The sequence below is a fragment of the Fringilla coelebs genome (assembly GCF_963513975.1).
Source record: "Fringilla coelebs genome assembly, chromosome: 1".
NCBI classification, from domain to species: domain Eukaryota; kingdom Metazoa; phylum Chordata; class Aves; order Passeriformes; family Fringillidae; genus Fringilla; species Fringilla coelebs.
This window is the reverse complement of record NC_140028.1, coordinates 89,900,510-89,915,871: the sequence shown is the minus strand read 5'-3', so window position 1 is coordinate 89,915,871 and position 15,362 is coordinate 89,900,510. Positions and strand designations below refer to the sequence as shown.

The window sequence follows — 15,362 nt, the reverse complement described above, 5'->3', positions numbered from 1 at the left end:
CACACTGTTTAGATAAGGCAGTGGTCTGACTAAGAGCCATGAGAAAGCCTCCTACAGTCTCTGTTCCAGTAAGATGGTTTACAGACAAACAATCATCAATCTGCAACTCCTCATCCCCCACACCATCTTCGCCAAAACAGAAATGGAAAGTACAAAAAAACCCCCATAGAACCAAGAAGAGACACTTTAGTATGACAAATCTTTTCTAAACCAAATCACTTGGGTTTTCCAGCACAATACAGGCACTGAGACTGAACCCATCTGAGTGTAATTTCAGTTTCAGCTACACTGATAATGCCAACTTTGCACAACCACAATCAAAGTTTGTTGTGCTCTTCGCGACATTTTGGAGTCCTGAAGGAACATGTAAATAGAAACACCTTCATTAAGCTTAAGTACATTGTCATAAGCCTTAAAATGCTAATCATAATTAAGTTAAGGACCATTTATCCTACTTCCAATTGCTTTCCCAAAGAAGCAATCACTAGTACTTTACATGTTACCTTTAGCACTGGTCTCATCACACAAGAGGGTTTGTGTTGGCATGGTGGTTTCCCTCTTTGACCAAGGATAAACACCATTCTCTTCTGCTTCAAGGCTCCAGCCCTGACATGCCAGACAGCCTTAGAAGCATGCAGAAGTTAACAAGCAGGCTCAGGGCTCAAGCTTGTAAGAGTAAAAACAGCTAATTCAGGTCTTCACAATGGGGACCATGGGTGCAAATACCGGCATTCGTCCCCTGTGACTGGTAGTTTCTCCTGCTGCTCCCCACTTCCAATTTCAGAGCAGTCATTTCAGTAAACAAAGCTCTTCCTGCTCCCTCAAACCATTTTTATGCATTTAATTGGTGCAGATCTGGGAGCAAAATGAAAACTGCCAATGCCAACCTGACCAAGGAGCAGCATTAAATCTGGAATTCTGATTGAGTTGTCTTGTTACAATGCTCCTGGCAAGCTCTTACTAGGCAACTCGACTGAAACCAGTCACTAAGTCATGATTTAAAACTGGTGAAATACCTGCACTGCAGTGAAAAATTATGTACACACTGATTTCATGTGTGGTTTATACAAAACAAACTTCCTCTAGAAAATGTGGAGTACAGCTCATTCTGAATCTACTCTGTCTTATACATGCGCCAGGGGGTGCAAAGCCAGCACACATCCGTTTGCAGGAACAAAACACATCCCTCTAGTACTAGACACACTGAGCCAGTGTTTACACTCTGATCTGCTAATAAGGAGACCCGGGAATTCCAGAACACGAGATTTATATTTATTGCTATTTTACATTGCCACAGAATGTGCCAAGTTTGGGCACTTTAAATGATGAGGGCTGCTATTGCACATTCCCTTATCAGTCTTTCACACAACTGCGTTACTGAAGCATCCTGATAAGAATGTCTAAAATGTCTGCTATGTTTTAAAACAGCAAACTCTTCCTTTTCAGCTCTGACCCAGCCATTTCAGTCAACAAAGCTCTTTCTAGTTTTTCAAAACACTTTCTACTCACTTAATGATTGAGCTCATACTGACTGTCTTAGAAACTGCAGCTCCCCAAAATAATACAGCACAGCTATTTATTCGTGGCTTGACGTGGTATTTTGAGGACTACTATTTCACAAGATGGAATGAAACATGAACATCCATCTTTTGACGAGATCCAAGTTCTGATCACGCTTCAGAACATTAACGCACCTTTTAAACGAAGTAAATCAGGAAACTGTGCGACTAAAAGGACCAACTTGCCAAACCCAGCATATGTTTTTGCACTTGCTTTTCCATTCCCAGGCTCACTCAGATCAATGTATATATAGATAGGCATACGTGTATGTGTGTATACATACGCATTTGTTCTCAACCGCATCTCCCAGGAAGTGCCAGTCAGAGGAAGAACAGTCAGTGAGTAAAAAGCCACGTCTACTATAATGAGTGAAAACAGTTTTATTTCTAGTCATTTTGAGATTGTCAAGGTCTTCTTTGATTGTTTCTTCTAAAACCTGTCTTCTGTAAGCTTACACAATGTCTTTGTAAAAATATTTGATAGAAAACTTAGCTGCAATTGAATGTTAAAATACTAAGGTATGGAAGTCACCTATCCCTACACTCATTTCATTCTGCAAGAACCCCACCTGGGAAGGAAGAAGGGAGAGGTGGAGTGGGAAAAGAACAGCTAATTAGCAAGGTTTCACAATCTAAGTGCTGAACTACTAATTCAACAAGCCAGCCCATTTTCCTGTCAGTCCGGCACGTACAAAGAGGATGAAAAGTCTAAGTTTTTCACACTTTTATTCCTCAGTTTTACCATTTGTGGTTGTCTGCCTTGGTACTTCTGTCCCCTCACACAATGCCCCCAAATCCCTCAGGCTCCAGAGCACCACCTCCAGAACCAGGAAAGTCATTCACATGCAAAAGAATGAACAGGACGGAAGGCACCCAGCAGGATGTGATTTTTGTGAGAGCAACGAGGCTACAGGCTATGAGCTGCTCAAGATCTTCCCTACCACTTAGTACCTTCACTGCAGTCCCAGCAAGCCACCCAAGGCTGAATGATGCTTGACAGCTTGTACAGTAAAACTGCAGGCAATACCTGTGCTGGCTGCACAGCTGCTGGCACAGACTCGGGGGTTTGCGCCAAGCGGGCTCAGGCACTGCGAGGGTACACGGCAGGGCCAGGCTGTACAGACACACTTGTTGGACCGTCACCAGCAGCACCCTGCTCAGTCTAATTAGCATAACCAGAGAATATGTAAGGAGAGAAGCAGGGCTAATTAGCCTGAGCAAAGCACCTTGTCAGCTTGGGAATCTCTGCACAGGGCTTGGATGCACAAATAGATGTACCCATCGTGACTGAGTCTTTCTTGCTCCCTGCAGTCAGCAGGTATTTCATTATGCCCAAGAACTACTTACTGCTGAAGCAACGTGTCTTGTCATGTGAGAGCAGAGTGGGGTGATTCCTCAGTTCTTAATGCTGCTTTTGAAGCAAAGAACTGCAGGGATCTTATATATCAACATATGATGCTTTCTACCACTGCTTGTGCTTAGACAGATACTCAACAGCCTTCCTTTGCGTGATCTTTTTTGAGGGAAGAGGATCCTCTTATGGTTGCTGGGTATTTGTTTATTTCTATTTCCTTGTATAGCATTCTAGGTAGTTGAAAAGGAGAGGAAGAACACAATGCTGAGAATAGTTTCACTACTTCACTGTACCTTCCCCATCTCAAAATACTCTCCAGATGGAAAGAGTTTATTTGGAAGTAGGCAAGCAGAAGGCTGACTGAAGAAAAGTGATAATTACATTAGAATAATAACAACAAGAAAACCCGGAGCTAATGAAGCCTGACAGCTTCATTTAATTTAAGAAAAGACTTTACCCTATAATGAAGACATATAAAGCTCTGCAGCCCTTTCTACGGATGCCATGAGGAGCAGCAGGACTGCTTACTAAGCCAAATCCCTTCAGCTGAACTGGTTTGACTGGTCAATGATAACAAGAAGGAAGGGCTTGTACTTAGATCTCCTTGACAGCTCTGCAGGCTATCCCTCAGGTTGAATAAAGATAGTTATACAAATGTTTTAATGGTAAAAGTAAAAGTAAAAAGGATCCTGGTGATTTGCACTGTGGAATTAACGGACTTGTCTTAACTCAGAAATATGTTAGGAGGACCTTCCCACTGCAAAAGGCAGCAGTACATGACTGAGTGACTAAGAAACAACATTTTGTCTCTTTTCCCCGTAAGAATCTGACTCTTTAACAAAGTCACTTGCAGAGCACAGCTTTACAAAAAAAACAACAAAAAAACCCCAAAAAACCCAACCAACCAAACAAACAAAAAAATACTCCTTTCAAACAACATAAAATAGGCCCAAAACATTTTAACTGTGAATATGAAAAGTGTCAGCTCCTCCAGGGCTCTTCCTGTTGCTCCACCCTGAGTGTCAAACTCCCTTTTACTTCACCAGAGGTTCATGGTTCATGTTACCTGAAGTTTCTTTTTGTCAGCTATTTACACCAGAAATGATAAATCAAGCTGTTGAGAAGATGAGTTTTATCTGCCAGAGACACAAACTCATGGGAGCTGAAAGCTTAAAGCACAATTTGCCCACTGCCTCCATTAAGGACACTTCTGTTGCAAGGAATCTCCGCAGCTCTGTTTATAAACGTACGCCTGTCCGGGAAGCCAAGACGCATTTTGCCCAGCTTCTTTCAACGGACACAGCTTTTGTAATGTTTTAGCAGGATTCACTGCAGTCCAAAAGTTGGAAGTGAGACAAAGGGAATTTATAAATCACCACCCCAATTCTGACTGAAGGTTGCCTGGCACAGAAAACCACAAATAATGTTCCTCCCCTCATCTCATGCAGCCCTCACTCCCCAAACAGATTTCTTCTATTACTAGTGCAATAACTTGGTAATAAGTTGCACTGCTGCAATAAACTTTATTTGCCATTGTAGGGAGGGTTTTTCTTTTATTTAAAGAGCTGCCAAGAAAACTCATTAGGAATAAATAAAAAACAGCACCTCCGGTTTGCTTAGTCTGTCTCTAGTTCTGACACCTCAACAGGAAAAGAAGCTAAAGGCAATCCTGTCAACTTGCTTATCTTCTTCCTCTTGACCTTTGTGCCATCAGGTGCCTCTGAAACATTCATCAGTGTCTGTAGCTGGAAGCAGCTAAGCTGATTAACAACAAGAAACATAAAACTCACTGAGAAGGAAACCTGATAACATCAATACACCCAGTTTGAATAAAAGTATCTGATACTCCTTCCCAAAATATGCATCGATGGTCAACATGCCTAACAGGCTGCAAACAAACCTGAAATAAATATGAATGAACAAATTGTTCAGAATAATATTCTGCTAGAAAGGGCTCATGATTCCTCTTAACTAACCTACCACTACCAGCAGCCTTTCCTTTTGAATGCACGCTCCAAAGAGAAAATAGGAAAAAATCTCCTCTCTAGGAGAGCTTAATTTATATTCTCTTCTTGCTGCTGCTGCCACAAACATTATCAGCTTTGAGAGAAGCATTGGCAGGTTATGAGATACTGTTAGGGTCATCATGGGCACAGCAAACCAGCTCACGAGCAATGCTAACTATCACAGCAGCAAAAGAAAGCGGCAGTGAAACATAAGAAGCATAAGAAAAGCGGAAAGAAATTCTCACAGGCATGAGACACCTGTGTTTTGATCAGCTTCACCCCAGAAACAACTTGTAAATAGTCGGGCAGCTTTCATGCCATGCTATAAACCTGTGAAGGCTAGGCTTGGTTCCCCCAATGCTTCTTCTTGGTTTCATTGGAAGTCTCTTGGACCAAGCAGAGCTGTCAGCAAGGATCAGAAATTTCTCCAGCTGGCACCACCAAGTTAAAGATAAGGAACCAAAAGTTACAGTGCTGAACTACAGGAGACACTTTTTGTGGCCTCATGGACCACACTAGTATTGTGATCATTAAAGGCATAATTCCCCTGCCTGCATTGCTGCATTTACCCTTTCCAAAGCACTGTGCACTAGGACTGCCTGGACTTCTCTAATGCCAAATCATGAAACAAAGCTGACAGCAAAAAGCTGGGGCAGCAGTTGAAGTGACTGCCAAAGAGAAATCTGTTTGCTCAGGCAAAAGCTGTTCTCAGTCCAAACATGGGAGTCATAATCTTACAGCCATTTGCTTGGAAGACAATGAAAGGAAGGCAGAACAGACTGGGAAACTACAGCTTGCCACGGTAGAGAAGAGAACAATCTTTGTGCCCAGATTTCTTTGCTCTGCAGGGTAAGTTTTACAAAGATGACAACCAGTAGCAACATGTAGTGGCCTCAGGCGTCCTGCCTGCCTATCAAAGACTTGGATTTTAGCCCTGGAGAAATTACAGCTTCTCACTTCTCTGGAACCTATACCGGACAAGAAGAAAGCAAGAGAGTAATGAATGACCTAACTAAAAATTACTTTAATACATGGATTGCATACTATAAGCCATGAACTTAGGATTGCAGGGAGAACTGAGAGGAGATATGGAGAAAGAAAACATCACGTATTGACAGGAACACCATAGCCATAGAAGACAAAAGACAACCAGCTGGGGCTGCTACAACAGCAAAGTCATCTACTGGAGTGGTAGAGGCTAGCACACTGAAAGAAAAGCATGGGTCCAGCAGATAAGCCCTGGAGACAAAAGAGGAAGCTCAGCAGTTCAGGCTGGAAAAGACAGCGAGGAAAAGGCAGCTTAGGAAATCATTAGTTGAAGAGCCAGAGAAGAGAAAGGTAAATCCAAGGAAGCTGCACAGATGTAAATAAAACAGGTACTTGGTCCTCTGGAGCACTGGTAGCTTACATTGCTGCACATCCTTCTGCAGGCACCTGGCCACCTCTCTGCTGGCTGGCAGGTGCAAACAGGTGCGGCCCAGCTCTCGCCTGCTGTCCCTAGGTGTCCATACACTGATCATACGGGGGATCCCCTAACAACAAAACAGCTCAGCTGCTGCCAGCTACCAAAGCCAGTTTGCCACCCCTGCAGCCTGACGATGGCCGTGGCTTCGAGGCCGAGAGAGGGGGTGAGCTGACCTGATGCACAGAAACTCCCACCACCACCACTCACTTTGCGTCTGCACAGGCACGTTTGCCCTGCAGGATTTCTGCAGCATCCATTTTAATCCAATGTTCAACAGCTGCCAAAAGTAAACCGCCAAACCGAAGGCCCAGAGTTATGGTCAGAGACTTTTTTTTGAAGCCCCACAAGAGACTCAAACTGTTTTAGCTTCCTCTCCCAAACGACAGCCTTGAGCTGTTCTCGCCTGGCTGCCGGAAGCCTGTGACGTGAAATAAAAGCCAGGAAATATGACTTTCTGAATAAACATTTATTTGGTGAGAAATACTTCTGATTTTTTGGCAGAGAAATGGCAGAAACCTGAAGCCCTATGTATAGCATGCCTGCAGAGAGCAATTTCTATTTAAAGGGAAGCTGCAGCTGTCTGTAGCTCTTAATGAAGAATAATGCCTAGGAATAAATTACTGCTGTTTCTGAGAGACATTTCTCAAATTAAAGCGATTCTTCCCTTTTTCCCTGTCACTATAAATACCAAGTGGCATGTACTGGGCTGTTGTTTGGAAGAATGGACACATGCAGCTCTGCCTTTTCTCAGCAGCCTGGTAATTTCCATAGAAAACCATGGGGTGATTTAGCATACGGATACCAAAGCGACACAAAAGCAGAGACATCCAGAATCATTAAGTCTGCATGTGTTAAAGCTTCCCATAGCTCTTCCAAGGTGTGTACAGCTCAGAACAGAAACCAGGCATCACTTCCAACCACGCCACAAAGCCGGCGTTGAGGCTCCAGGCGTGGGAGATGGCCGCTCACAGAGAACCGCCACGAAAGGCTCGCTAACCTTCCATTTCCATCACTTGCACAAGCCTCCTGCTCCCCCAGGCAGGCAGAGAAGGTGATGCTCTGGGGAGAGGGTGTGCCTGGGCTGCAGCCAGCCTGGCCAGGCAGCTCAGGAAGCAGCACTGACATCAGCTCCAGAAGCTGTCGCTCCCAGACCCGTCGCAGCTCCACGTGCCAGGAAAAACAGCCGGCAGCCGGGGGGGAGTACAGGGAGATAGGACCCAGGGTAAAGGAAGCAAGGAGGGCCAAGGAACAGAAAAAGAAGGCAGCAGCTCAAAAATGGGATGGAACTGGGGCTGAGCCATGCGCAACCATGGTCCCCCGGGACCCTCTTCAGAGTCAGCCCTTACAGCAGCAGGTTCCCCATTGAAGGCAGGGCATAGAAAGCCTGTCTGGGCAAGAAGTGGGGATGTTTACTATCCTACCATCTGCAGTTTGCCCAAAATAACAGTTATAGATATGAGATCAACTGAACACGTTTCTGTTATTGACACATACTGGATTTAGAGATTTATTTTCCATTTCCCACAAACCGTGCCAGAGGTTTTCGCATAAGCACAGAAAAAAAAAATTATGTGAAGAAATGCCTGCGAGTGAGGAACATGAAGAGTTTATTCATTGCTCCTGTTAGAATGTGTTTGTGTGGCTAGCACTGCAAAAAAGCTGTGGCATATGTTTTCAAGATGGAAAAAAAAACCTCAGGGTACCTATATTCTACTAGAAAATGACAAAACCGTATGCTGGAATACACAAGGTACCCTCTGGCAAGAGCAAAGGAGCCTTGTCTTGCTTCATTTTTGCCCGTACTAAAATAAACGTTCCTCCTTAATGAACCCTCCTAACATCCCTTTCTCTCTCCCCAGAAGTGGAATATGGACTTGATTTGTACAAGCACTGCTATTCCAGAAATGCATTTCATCCAAATGAAGAGAGCAGGAAAAAGGAAGCGAGAAATTTGTACTGTTTAGTAAACAGGCAGTTTCTAGGTGGATACAAGACACTGGTCTCAATTTACTGCACCCCTCCCTCCTCACACCCCCATTCCTCTGAAATTTGCCTGGGTGGCAGAAGGAGGCAGCAGAATGGAAGAAAACAGCTACCACTTGCAGTGGGAAAGGTTTGATCATTTTCCCCACATCTTAACACGACAGCACCCTGCAAACAGGGAAGAGAGAGCAATATTTTTCAGTAAATATGCCAGTATTTCCTTTCAGGAGAAACACTGTACCTCCTCATCTCTTTAAACTCCCTAAGAGTTTAAAGGAAAGAGGAGAGGAGGAGCCTAGCTGACTGCCTCCTTCTTGCAGCAGTGTTCTCCAAGCAGAAGCCAGGTGACGAAATACACTCTCAAGGAACTGCCAGAAATCTCTCCATCACCTACAAATGATTCCTCAAAAGGAACCAGTCCTGGAAGCCAGGGTAAGAGCAATTCTCAAGAACACTTTTTCCCATCCATACCTGGTAAGAAGAGTGCTACTTTTTCTGCACTAACCAAGGCCTCCTGAGTATAATCAGGGTTTTGGCACCACAATAGCAGAACATCACACTGTGCTTTAAGAGGGATGATTTTAAACTGTTTAGGATGGGGCAGAATGTAATGATCCCACTGACAGCATCTTCAACAGATATTCCATCCCCTGCAATGGCTGATGATTGCCTCTTTCAGTTTACCTGGCTGATCTGGCACACCACATACCTTACAGGACCCAGGAGATACTCTCCTTCATGCTGCTGAGGTGGTGCTGCTGTTGCAATCAGTGGAAGTGATTGCAACATGTTAAACAAACATCTCCTGTTATCCCAACAGCTCCGCATGCTAGGATGGTTGTTCATTATTACTACTACTACTACTGTTATTATTATTATTATTATTATTATTATTATTATTATTATTATTATTATTATTATTATTGTTGTTGTTGTTGTTGTTGTTGTTGTTGTTGTTATTAATTGTTATTGCTATTGTTATTGTTATTGTTATTATGGCTGTCCTCTCCCGTTCTAGGATGCCAGCATGCAAAGTAAGTCCTTGTGGTTATAAAGAAGCCTTTCAAAGGCTGGGAATAAGCTGATTCGGCCATGCCTGCTTGGATACATGGACAGTAAGAAGCTCCACATCTCAGAGGCCCCTTATTCATCTTAATGAGCTACTAACTTGGCAGCTTAGTGGTAACTAGTAAGTAACAATTCCAAATGTTGACTTTGTTAATTATTTCACTGTAAATCAATGCAGGTGGGAATGGCAAGAGATGATAAGAAATTTTCAGTGTCTTCTCTCATATTTATTTTGCAACTGGTTCTTGGGAAAGCAGCACCGCTTCAACTCTGTCTCAATCTGCTTCCCGAAGCCTGAACACAAAGGGAAAAGCAGAGCAAAGGAGGGTATCCAACTCTGAAGGAGCTAGAAGGCATGCCAGAAAATATATTTATATTTACTATATTAATGGAAAGCGCACAAACTAGTTTGCTGCAACTGGAAGAATCTGCAGCTTGTTTTATCTCTACTAACATCTTGAAGGACCACTGCATACTCTGGGCATAAGAATTAAATACTAACTTGCCTAACTTGGAAATCCCCATGGTTCTTTCTTAAGAAAAAAAATAAGGATTATTCTAAAACCTGGCAGGCAGAGAATTCTTGTTTTCCTCTTTTTGTGAGAATGTTTACATTTGATCTCCATGTTTGCCCATTTCAACCCAGAAAAGCAGTGAACTTCAAGAAAAAAACAATGAACATAAAAATATTCATGCTTTCTCTTTAGCCATCCCTCATGGGAACATTTTTTGGATTAATACCACAGCTGACTCAAGGTCTCAGTTAAGTGATTGCGTTTCCCTTGGAAAGGTGTGCTACTCCAGTTCCCATGAGCACAAACCTCTGAGAGGAGCATTTGTACTGGAAATACTCAAACTAATATACAAAACTGACCATCAGGAGTTTGGAATGCCAGAAATAACAACAGAAATAACTACATTTGCATTCCTCTACTTTGAAAGTGGTCAAATAACTTCAACCATTGTGCAAGCATGCATAAAACTCCTGAACCCAACCTGTAGATTCATGGACTGTTACCCATTGTATTTTTCATTCTTGTTAGGCTACACAGTCACATGGCCTTCCAATGCCGGCTCACATATTTAACTAAAAAGCAATAGCAGTATGACAAATAACTGTAGCAGTCCAAGCAAAAGAAACCCACCATCTTTCCTTAGATAATACTAGTCTTCCCTTAAATTTATTAAAAGGAAAAAAAAAAAGAGAGAGAGAAATTCAAGTCTTTGGTGCTCAGTGCATCACAGGAAAGAGACCAAACATTACAGGGAAGCTATTATCTCCCAAAAGATACAATTGGAAGTATTTGTTATCACTGCTAGGAACTCACAACATTCACTTTGTTCTTCTTCAGGGAATTCTGGATTATCCTTTAGCATGAAGATTTTTCAGAAGCTGCTGGATTGTTCACAGGTCCTCACTGGCTTTCCTCTTTCAAATAAAGTAAGGTAGAGCTGTAAAACAAAAGCAAAACCAAGTAAGAAAGGAAAGCAAGGGAAAAAAAAAGAGGAAAATCCATAGAGCTGTTTAACAAATGAACAATTGACTCCTACATCTCCTTGAAGCAAATGCATTTTTAATGAGCTCCCAAGATGAAGATTCTAGAACAGAGTGAGTGTATGGCAAACATTGATCTAGGATAGGAAGAGTCATTTGCCCTGTACATATTATCATAAAAAAATAAAACCCAGTTCAGAATTGCTGAAGCAGATACATAATTAAAATAATTCTTGGATACTTCTGTTGTTGTAACAAGAGAAAGAAAAAACTACTTGGAGTTGCTGTTTAGAAAAGTGTCTGCAAACAAAGTCCACAATGTGCAGAGATCCACACAGCAAGATTTTTGTTCTCAATGAACTTCTCCAAGGAAATGCAAACACCTATCTATTTCCATGGCTATCTGCAATATTATAACAGAGGAGTACTGAATCCAAAAATACACACACACACACGTTCTTTCTGTTCCTCAGTAGGAAGTATTTTTCATATTTGAGATTTTTAATATTGTGTGGTTCTTTCATTGATTTTTTTGGACAAAAATTAATTGCGGACCAACTCTTAATTTTTTTTTTTTTTTAACCTACTATACAAAGAATCAGACTATCCTCAGCCTTTTTATTGGGGTCTGAGGAAACTTCTGGGTTTCATTTTTATGTGAACCCCACACAGAATACTTGAACTTGAGTGTATATTTCAACAGGCCCCACACTGAGCTTTTCTCCTTGAGCCAGGTTCCCATGGTCTCCTTGTGCTTCCCAAATTCTTAATTTCACTTTATGCCACCAACATTTCATACCTCCTTAATGTAAGACTTCTCAAACATTTCACATGTCCCTTCAGGGTTTGTGCACATCCTACCAGCCTTATGGCAGAATCCATGTCCTCAAATCAAAAACAAGCGCAGGACCAAACTCTACACCTTAGACAGTGCAAACTCTCTTCTCTTGTTGGAGGAAACGAGGCAATCCAGAAAATTATTCATTTGACCTATCAAGCATCTGGCTTAGGACAGAATGATTCACTCTCTAGAAAGGTCTGGCTCTCTCTATAAAGTGAGTCTAGACACTGAGCTCAGATGAGATGGCTACATATGAATGCAGATGAATCTCACACTGCGTGAAGGCAGGAAACAAGTCAGACAGATGGACAAGCGCAGTTCATGGGTGAAGAGCAGAGGGAAGACAATGCAATGATTAAAAAAGTTGCTCTTCAAGAGAACTTTACACCCACGACTGTTTTAGTTGAACATACAAAGCAACAACAACAAAACCTTCCAAAGCCCAAAGCAGTATCTGCCCAGCTGATCCAGTTTTGGTGTAAGACTGCTCCTGGATTTACTGGCTAAGGTTAAGTGCTCACAGAGCAGCCTCTGTAAACAGCACCCAGCTGGTTGGGCAGGCACCTGGCAATGATGATGACAGTGATCACTAGTCTCAAGGTACAAGTGTCTTCGACCTCTCCCTGATGGACTGTAGCAATGCAAGATACTTGTTACAAAAATCTTCCCAGTTTAAGACACAGTAGCTTTTTAGGAGCTACAACTCCTGTGTGACAGAGGCACAGCTACCTCAAGAGCCTTCAGACACCCAGGCCCTGGCTATACTTTCAGGACTTTGGTCAACAACTCTCCTCTACTGCAGTAAGACTCCGCTGCTTATCTGACAGACAAACCCACCATCAGGGATGGTCTCACAAGATTTTTAACTTTAGAAAGCAGACCAAAGAGAGAAAAGTAACACAAATCTATTAAAAAAAAAAAAAAAACAAAAAAAACCAACTTGAAACTTTGCTTAAAACAAACCAATTTATTTTCAAGCCATTTATTTTTTTCTTTAAATTACAAGACGGTCACAATTAAAAAACCTCCATCTCAGCTCAAAATACTTAAACCATTTTGTTTCTAAGTGTTAAAATGAAAGATCTCAGCATTTGCAAATTATTTATGGGAGTTTTTTTCCCCCAAAATTGCAACCCTCAGAATTGCAATTTTTAATCCTTATCCCTTGTCATTTAGCATTCAGGGGAACCTTCAAATGGAGTCCAAATGACTATGGCAAAATATTTAGCTTTTCCAACAAAAATTGACGGCTTCCAATTGTTTTTAGTAAGAGCAGAGAAGTTTACTCCTTGCAAACTCCTGCTTGGATGGACTCCTGCAAGCCTCCCTGAGAGTCAGCTGTGTGGAACCCTGGGCTGACACCCACCACACTCAGTGACTAAGTCCTTCCACTAACTTCAACAAGTGGGATTAGGATTTTTGTTGGAATTCAGGACATCCCTCTGGCTGTCCTGGACTGCAAAGAGCCCTGCCAGAGAGCTCAGAGACCCTGGCACAGAGCCCAAGACACTTGTGGTTTTGATTATGACCCATAGAGCAAATTACCAACCTTATATGAAGATCTGCAAGCCACGACAGTTTGAGTAGAATGATAGTGAATTTATTATGGAGTGAAAAAATGGATTTTTGGAGTTTTTAGAATGGGGATTCAGGGGGCAAGATGAAGGAATCTGGGCATGTCCAGCCTTTCTCCTTCTCGACCTCCGTCTTCTGCTGTGATGTTGGCACTTTTGGATTGGTTTAGAGTAGAAGCTCACTGTCTAACATAGGTGATAGGTATTGAAAAGTAATTGTAACTATTGTACATGTAGTTTTTAGTATAAAAAGATTACACCTGCCTGGGGGCAGGCAGAGTGCCTCTGACTGTCTTGCTGAGCAGATCTCAGCTAGACAGGAGAAAAAATTTTATAGATTTGGTACAATAAACAACCTTGAGACTGAGAACTAAAGAGCTCTGACTCCTTCTTCGAACACCAAGCTAAGAAAAGAGACTTTCTAACGTATCTCAGAGTCACTCTAACCAACTAGAGAACCCAAAAGATTTTGATTCTGTTCAAGTTAGCAAGGCTCCAACTGCCCAAACCAGGGCTTTGATCACTGAATCAGGAGCGAGGCTGCTTGCCAGCTATGCAATGACCTCGTTATCAGCCTGGAACATGACTTGTAGACCACAGCACAGGGACACAGGAACAGGCCACAAGCAGTACCTGCGCAACACAGGGCAGTGGTGGTACTCTGGGGCAGATACCTTCTCCCCACACTCACATTTCACAGGAAAGATGATATGAAGCAAGGTAGCTTACACATCAGGCAAAAACAGGGGCAAGAGACCTTGTATTTACCACAGGGTGCCTTTGTACCATGCACACAGCCAGTTATTATGGAGCAGATTATGCACTATAAATTCACAAGCTAGTTTAATTTGCTACAGCTTGCTCACTTGACCTTACCCATAGGCACTTCACTCTGTGAGGGCCAAGGCATGTCTGCTTGCAAATGTTCCCAGACACTTTTATGCTTAAGATTTAAAGATAGCATAGCACAAAATTCAGGATGCATGGAGAGATGCTGCTTCTTGAAGCACAACCCTCACCCGAAGAGCAGAGCACTCAGTCCCTAATTGTGACAATCTTTTTGCTATGCAGATCTGATGGGCTCTGATGACATGCTCTTCATGGAACATGGAAAACAGTCATAACTTGGAGTGACCAGCAGAGAAATCTGGTTCACAGTACAATCAGGTCTTAACCAGACTTTGTGACTGAAGTTTCCACAGGATAACAAACCATTATCACATACACGGTTACCGATCGCATCTCCGCTATAAATGGGAAGCGTTACCAAGGAAGCTGTTTTTTTCATGGTCCCACAGCATTACGGTTACTCAAATATCACAGCAGAGCCCTGTCTTTGAGAGCTAAAAAGGACACTGTGCTGACAGATTAGAAGTGTAATTGAGACATGAACAGATCTCAAATGAAAGAACATGGAAGTATTTTGGGACTAAAATTGGACCCCAGGGCAATCAACAAATAAGGACTATAGTACAAGCGAGAACTGCAAATTGGCAAAACCTGAAAACCAGAAGTTGGCTACGTGCAATATCCTGTATTTATTCCAAGAAAAGGTCATGCTCTCCCATTTTGCTTTGAAGATCAGGCAGTGAGAGATTACCATTTTACTAGTCCTTTCCTGCAGGTTTTTAATTGTCATCCCTTGCTCTCTTGCATGACATAATTTGGTTTTCCTAATTCACAAATCAGCATTAGCTAATAAAACTGTTTAAGAGACGGCAGCCTTGTGCCCAAGTTGTTTCGTTGTTCGCTATTATCCCTCAAATAATCCTTCAACTCAAATAAAACCGGAATTCATTTCCTGCTTTATTCTCCCTCTACATGAAATAGTTTTAGACAGGTTCAATCCTGCCTCACCACAAATGGGAAAGGCGAGGTTTTATCTTCCTGGAGCGTGCATGATTTCAATTACCTAATGTGTGTATCATCTATCATGTCAGGAAAGAACTTCTAAATTATTTTCAACAGGTTTAGCTGACTTTACACAATGAGAAAAGATTCTTATGGAAATAAATTT

General features: G+C 42.3%; 1 protein-coding gene across 5 annotated transcripts in view; it reads right to left on the bottom strand.

Annotated features, from left to right (window-relative positions):
* ATXN1 (ataxin 1) overlaps positions 1–15,362 on the bottom strand; it is a 215,575-nt gene that overhangs the window by 74,449 nt on the left and 125,764 nt on the right. For all 5 annotated transcript variants that reach the window (XM_084215223.1, XM_084215225.1, XM_084215226.1 and 2 more), the window contains one exon: positions 10,764–10,887. The gene's annotated coding sequence lies outside the window, so the exon portion shown is untranslated. The remainder of the gene's footprint in view (positions 1–10,763; positions 10,888–15,362) is intronic.